Raw genomic sequence first — 6873 nt, 5'->3', positions numbered from 1 at the left:
CCGTGTGGTCCCCTACATCTTCGAACCAGCAATAACCTGTCAGATTGTACTGTTTGAAACCTCTGACTCCCCCACCTCTGATCTCTCGACTCAGATTTAGAGGGCTCACAGAAGTCAGGTCTGCTCAGATAATCTCCCTTTCTTAAAGTCAGCTTTGCCATAAAACATAACCGAGCCGTGGACATAAATTCTTCTCACTCTTGGTCTCACGGGTTCCGCAGGGGGATCCAACAGAGGGCGGGGAGTCCCGTGGCCATCTTGGAGCGCCGCTTCGCACAGCGGATACACACAAACTCATTCCTGACATTCTTCACCAACCCCGAACCACGACAATCGCCGTAGCCTCTGTGGAAATGGGCAAAATTCTCCAGCTACACAGACCCTCCACCTGGAGTCAGAAACACAAAAACTAACAAAATCCAGCTAGATGTTGCTTAAGAGGCATACAGAAAAGCCAAAAGCGGAAGGATAGGAAAAGATGTGCCAGGCAGATGCTGCCTAAAAGACACGTGTTACAGCCAAATTAACGCACGATAAAAGACTGTGAGGCCAGGAAAAAAAAAATGCATTGCCAAAATTTTTTTTTAAAAAGTCATCTCATTAGCAGGTGGAGAAATTGGGACCAGGAGATGAGCCACTTCATATCTGCAAAGTCGGTAAGATGATAAACACCTTACAAAGACGTGTTTTTGGCAAAGATGTAGATCTGGAGAAACTTTTATATGCTGCTGGCAATTCGCTTAAGAATATAATTTTGTGTTATTTAGTGAAGTTGGAAATGCACATCGCCCACTACCAAGCAAGTCTACGTCCAAGTATCAAACCCTAGAAAAATATTTGCACATGTGCACGAGGAGACATTTACTACTTTCTCAGCCTCGTTGCGTGTGATGGTAAAAATGTGGCAGCGAGCCAAACGTCCACTGACAGGAGAATAATAAAATAAGTTGTGTTAACAGTCACACAATGGAACTTTATGTAGCAGTGAAAATGAATACACTGCAGCTATGTGAATAAACACCGATTGAATGCAAATAACCTTGGACGAAATACTAACAAAATAAGCCACGTTGCCATACGATGCCATTTACTCCACACTCAAACACATGGACAGGAAAGCCATCTGGGTCACAGACCGGCAGAAACTATGCAGGAAAGCCGGTGAGTGATAACACGAAATCAATCGGAATAGTTGCCTCTGTGGGATCGAAAAGAAGGCGTGATCTTAGGTACAGAGGGGTCTTCGATGGCGTTGGGAAGGTTAAGCTTCTCAGCCAGGGAGCGAAGAAAAGCAGCCATTTTATCGTGGCTCTTATCTGTCACATGCATATTTGGTATGTAGAGACGAAAGTCAAGATGGATCATAAATGTGTCTGAAGCCATAAAGCAGCGCCAAGTGTGTCACTATGACACGTGCGGAGGAGCAGGAGGAAGTCCACTCCATCTGGGTGGGCAGTGGGGCCTCGTGGGACGGAGGGAGGGCTGCAGGAACGAGGGCTCCAAGGGCGGCAGCGCACGGCACGTGCAGGGTGCAGTAAATATGCAGTCTCATTGGGCAGAGAGTCTGTCTAAGGGTCACGGGCTGAGGCCAATAACAGAGCACCTGTCCCCTCAGGTGCTCTGTAGGGAATGGGGGACCCCTGAGGACTTGGTCAGGGAGGCCCTGGGACCAAACAGCACTGGAGTAGGGCCCTTGGGTGGCAACCTTGACGGAAGCCTAGGGAGTAAAAGGGACTAGCGCCACTGCCATCGAGAAGGAAGGGGGAAAGTGACCAAGGAGGCCACGTGGGAATGGAGGCTGCAAGGTGGGGTCGGAGCCACGGCTCCCACAGTGAGATCCCACGTCACACCTACTGGGGTGGTCTAGTGGCAAAGTCACATAACACACCGTGCCACACAACAGCAAGAGATGGTGTCGATGTGGAGAGCTAGCCTGCCGGAGGAAGTGTAACATGGCACAGCCGGGGCAGAAAATGGTCCGACAGTTGCTCGAAGGTTCAGCAAACAGCTCCCGCTGGCCCAGCAATCCCGCTCCCCGGCATCCAGCCAAGAGAAATGGAAACTGTCCACACAAAAACCTGTACGTGGATGTGGCCAGCAGCACGGCCAGAAGGCAGAAACAACCCGGATATCCACCAACGGATGAGCGGATGAACAAAATGCGCTATAACCACACGACAGAACGTTATCCCGCCGTGAAATACTGACACGTGCTGCGACGTGAATAAACCTCGAAAAGTCATACCGAGTGGAAGAAGCCGGTCACAAAAAGTCACGTGTTCTATGATCCTATTTATACAAAATGTCTAGAAGAGGCGGATGGTAGAGACAGAAAGTAGATTAGTGGGTGCTTAGGGCTGGAAGCTGGGGCTGTTGGAGCGCACGCCTGGGGGGGATGAAAATGTGTTAAAATCGGCTGTGAGGACGGCCGTGCCTATCTGTGAATGTGGCTAGAAGTCACCGGACGGCACACCCAAATGGCTGAGCCGTTCGGCACGTAAATCAGCTCTGGGACATGGTGTTTAACTCGCCTCTATTGGGTGATGATGGTTTAATGAGAGAAGCTACATGAAGTTCTTGGCAGAGGCCCACAGCACCATTCGCAGACAGCCAAGTGGATGGAAAAGAAGTTAGACTTTAAAGAAACGATCACCAAGAACCAAGAACTGCTCGTGGAGAAGATGATCGTCACGGGAATAACATATCTGTCTGTCTGTCTGTCTGATTACCTCGCAGTGCCTTCCAAGTTCACCTCACCTCCAGGTCAGCCCTGCTCACTAACTATCCACACGGGCCCAGGAAGTCTGCAGCCTCACAGAAAAACGCACTTTGTAGGTTTGAAAGGTTGATCGCACCAAAGCAACCGCGCGTCTCATCTTCCTCCTGCTTTGCGAATCGACTACTTGTCTCTGAGGGAGCATCAGCAGCTCCCCGACCGGCACAGGCCTGGGATGCTGTGGAAGTGTTTTATTTGGAAGACATGAAATGGGAAGCCGTTCGACACTGGAGCTTGAAGCCCTTCTCCGGCATTGAGCTGGAGTCACGGAGTAAGTGCTCAGCTGAGGAAGGCCAGGGTGAAAGCATCCGCAAACACTGACCTCTGAGCTTTTCACACAAGCTTTAATTCAAAGAGGCAAAAAAAGAAGGGAAAAGTCTTCTGAAACCCCCAAATATACTGGGCATCCACATGCGTGGGTGGATGCTTTAACACACGAACAGGGCGCATTCCCTTTCGCTCCCTCTGCCATTCTGCACTGACTTTATCTTTCTATTCATTCATTCATTCATTCATTCATTCTGATCTAATCAGTGCCAAAAGCCAGTTACAACAGAAGAAACGCTCCCAAACTTCATTTGTCACTAAATAAAACCACACATGTTTCTAAAAATTACTTCTGACCAACTTTTAAAAATCAAGTTAAAACGATTTACTGGTGTTTTAATCTTTCATTGTTATTCTTGGCTAATTATCCTGTTTTTCTTTCCTTGATTTACATTCTGTCTCCAGAGGCTGGGCCTAAGTATTGGTGTTCTTGAAGGATGTTTTCTAGATTATTGCTGGTTCTTTATCCTTCTCTTTCTTTCTTTCTTTTTTTTCAGTAAATATTGATTTTTGCAGTTCTTTGGACAAAAATTCCATATTCCTCCAGACACAACAGATTGGCAGTGAAATAACAGCAAACGAGCTCTCAGCTTTGTCCAGCAGCTAGCTCCCATCACCACAAATGGGTAGACGGGTTAGAGAGAACCAAGAGATTCACAAACACAGGTCAATAAAAAAGTCACAAAAACAAGTAGTAAATAAAACTACGTACTGACATATCTAGTCATTTAAATTTCTTCTGACTCTGAGTCTCTGAGACAGCAAAATGTTTCTTAATAAATTTTCTTATTCTAGAGTTGCTCCAACTCAAGGAATTTCACAAATGCATGATTTTAAAACAGCCACCGCACTTTCTCGCTGTGACAAAGAGGTGGTCTCCCCCCAGCTTCTACTGTCACTGCCCCGCTCTGAAAAGCAGCACGATGCCAGGCAAATTAAAGCCCAGCGACCGAACCAGTCCTGACGTGGGGCAGATGAAGCGCTGGAGCCCACACAACACGCTTCGGGAGCAGGCCACCTGCACCAGGCCCGGGGGCCCTGCCACTTGTTCCGTTCACCCCCTGGACCTTTCAGCACTAATATACGTATAGATATATATCGTAGTAAGAGGAAAATGACTAAACCGTCAAAGAGAAGTAAGCGTAAGTTCAATTTTTAAATCCACCATGTGTGTATCAGGTACTTGCCCCACCATGAGGAACTGTAAACGGAGCACATGCTGCAAGACCGGGATCAATTACACAAAGAGCAGTTCTCAGATTAGGGTTTATCTCTCAAAAAAGAGGTAGAGCCGCCAAAACACAGTCATAAATGACATAGAGTCAGGGAGATATGGGAAATTTCTTTTATATTTTTGGTTAGTTTTCCCTTGGAATTTTCTTTATTGAATATTTCATTAGAATAATTATATATATATATATATATATATATATATATATTTTTTTTTTTTTCATTGAATCTTTGGATACTTTTTTTTTAAAATTTATTTTATTTTTTTTAGGCGAGGCAACCCCTGGTTGACCTCACAGATTGCAAGGACCTTGTCAGCTTACAATCCCTTATTTTTATTTTTTACGCCTATAGCACCTGGTCTTCCTAGGTGGTCTCCCATCCATGTACTGACCAGGCCTGACCCTGCTTAGCTTCCGAGATCAGACGGGATCGGGCACGTTCAGGGTGGCTTGGCTGTAGACTTGGATACTTTTTAAAAAGAAATGCTCAACAAAGTAAAAGGAGTTAATTGAAGAAGTAAAAGGCACCATTATTTACCAATTTCACAGTTTTCTGATTGAGGGTAAGTGATTTCGTTGCCCCAAGCCTTGGTTTTGTCTGACTGTGGCGTGGTGGTAGCTGTCTTGGAAGTATTTCTGAATAGCATGTGAAATAATGCCCCCAAAATCCTCGGTAGGGAGCCCAGTCCCAGCATTCAGGGGCTATCGTTACCATCAAAACCCTAAACCCCAGAACCATTCTTGGCAGTTCCCTCTCCTTTGCTCTTGCCTTTCATACCTGATTACAGAGTCTTCTCCATTCTATCTCTAGATCCCCCTCAGATCTGTCCGTTTCTCTTCACTTCTTTAATCTAAGCTGCTCTGATCTGATTTACTAGAGATGAATGAATGAATGAGATGAATGAATGAATGAATGAAAGAGCGGTTGTTCTTTCAGCCTGTCAGTCTCTGGCAATGCTGCCTGCAGTTGGATACAAACATTAAGTGAAAGCTCACAGGTGACAGTAGAGTGAACGGGGCCATGATAACTAACGACATCTTTCTTTCCAGAGGAGTCTGTTGACCTGACTCCATCTTACCCAACTTGTGTGTGACTTGACATGTGTGGAGACACATTTGAAATTAAAGTAAAACACACACATACACACACACACACACACACACATACACGTAATTCATGTTTTGCATATTCAATATCCACATAATTTATGATGTACAATATCACTGTTTCTTCTTTCACAATCTGAAATCATCTTGTTTGTTTTGTTTCCTTTATCCCGTTAGATTTGAGTCCTCATCCTCAGTGCCTACACGAGGCCAGAGCTGTGTCTGATCACACTGCTCCAGGGCCTGGAATACTGTTTATTGCATGATGAGAGCTAAATAAATGCTTGTCCAGTTGATCTCTCCTCCTTTAAACCATTCTCTACGCCACAAGTTAGGATGATCTTTTAAAATTAGAAATCTGGCCAACACTTCAAACGGGAATGAAACAGTCTCTCAACAAAATGGTGCTGGGACAACTGGATATGCAAAAGAATGAAACTGGACCCTTATGTCACGTCATATACAAAAGTTAACTCGAAATGGACCGATGACTTAAATGTAAGAGCTAAACTGTAAAACTATCAGAAAAGAAAAGAAGAGTAAATCTTCATGACCTACATCAGGAAAAACACCAAAACACGAAAAGCATAAGCAACGAAAGAATGAGGGGACAAATTGGGCTTCGTTACATTGAAAAATGTTTGTGCTTCAGACAATGCCACCCAGAAAATGAGAAGACGACCTACGGAATGGAAGAGAATATCTGCAAATCATATATCTGATAAGATACTCGTATCCAGAGTATATAAGGAACGCCTACAACTCAGTAATAAAGAGACAACTCAACCAAAAAAATGGGCAAAGGATCTGAATAGATATTCCTCCAGAAGATATACAAATGGCCAATAAGCACATGAAAAGATGTTCAACATCATTAGTCATCAGGGAAATACCAATCAAAACGACAACGAGATGCCACTTCACATGAATTAGGATGCTATAATAAAAAAGATAATAACAAGTGTTGTGGCAGAGTTGGAACTCTCATACCTTGCTAGTAGGAATGCGAAATGCTAGTAGGAATCACTTTAGAAAACAGTCTAGCACTTCCTCAAAAGGTGAGACACAGGGTAACCATATGACCCAGCACTTTCGCTCTGAGGTACACACTCGAGACCGCTGAAAGCACACACCCACACAAAAACTTGTACGCGAATGTTCCAGAAGCATTATTCACAGCAGTCAAAGAGCATAAACAACTCACATGTCCACCGACTAATGAATATACAAATGACGTGTAGTATATCCCAATGGAATATTATTTGGCAATAAAACAGAAGTGAAATGCCACAACGTGGATGACGCTTGAAAACATTATGATAAATGAAAGAAACCGGTCACAAAAGACCACATATTGAATAATTCCATTTACAAGGAATGTCCAGAACAGGCAAATCTATACAGCCAGAAATAGATTAGTGGTTGCCTAGG

The 6873-nt window shown here is 44.5% G+C and overlaps 1 protein-coding gene and 1 pseudogene across 1 annotated transcript in view; both read right to left on the bottom strand.

The window, feature by feature from the left end:
• Nucleotides 1-6873, bottom strand: part of ATP8A2 (ATPase phospholipid transporting 8A2) — a 390044-nt gene that overhangs the window by 255066 nt on the left and 128105 nt on the right. The window lies entirely within an intron of this gene.
• LOC111729629 lies at nucleotides 4679-4797 on the bottom strand (annotated as a pseudogene).

Source organism: Pteropus vampyrus, unplaced genomic scaffold (genome assembly GCF_000151845.1).
Source record: "Pteropus vampyrus isolate Shadow unplaced genomic scaffold, Pvam_2.0 Scaffold272, whole genome shotgun sequence".
Lineage (NCBI taxonomy): Eukaryota > Metazoa > Chordata > Mammalia > Chiroptera > Pteropodidae > Pteropus > Pteropus vampyrus.
Note: the sequence above shows the minus strand (reverse complement) of the source record. Positions and strands in the feature narration are given on the sequence as shown.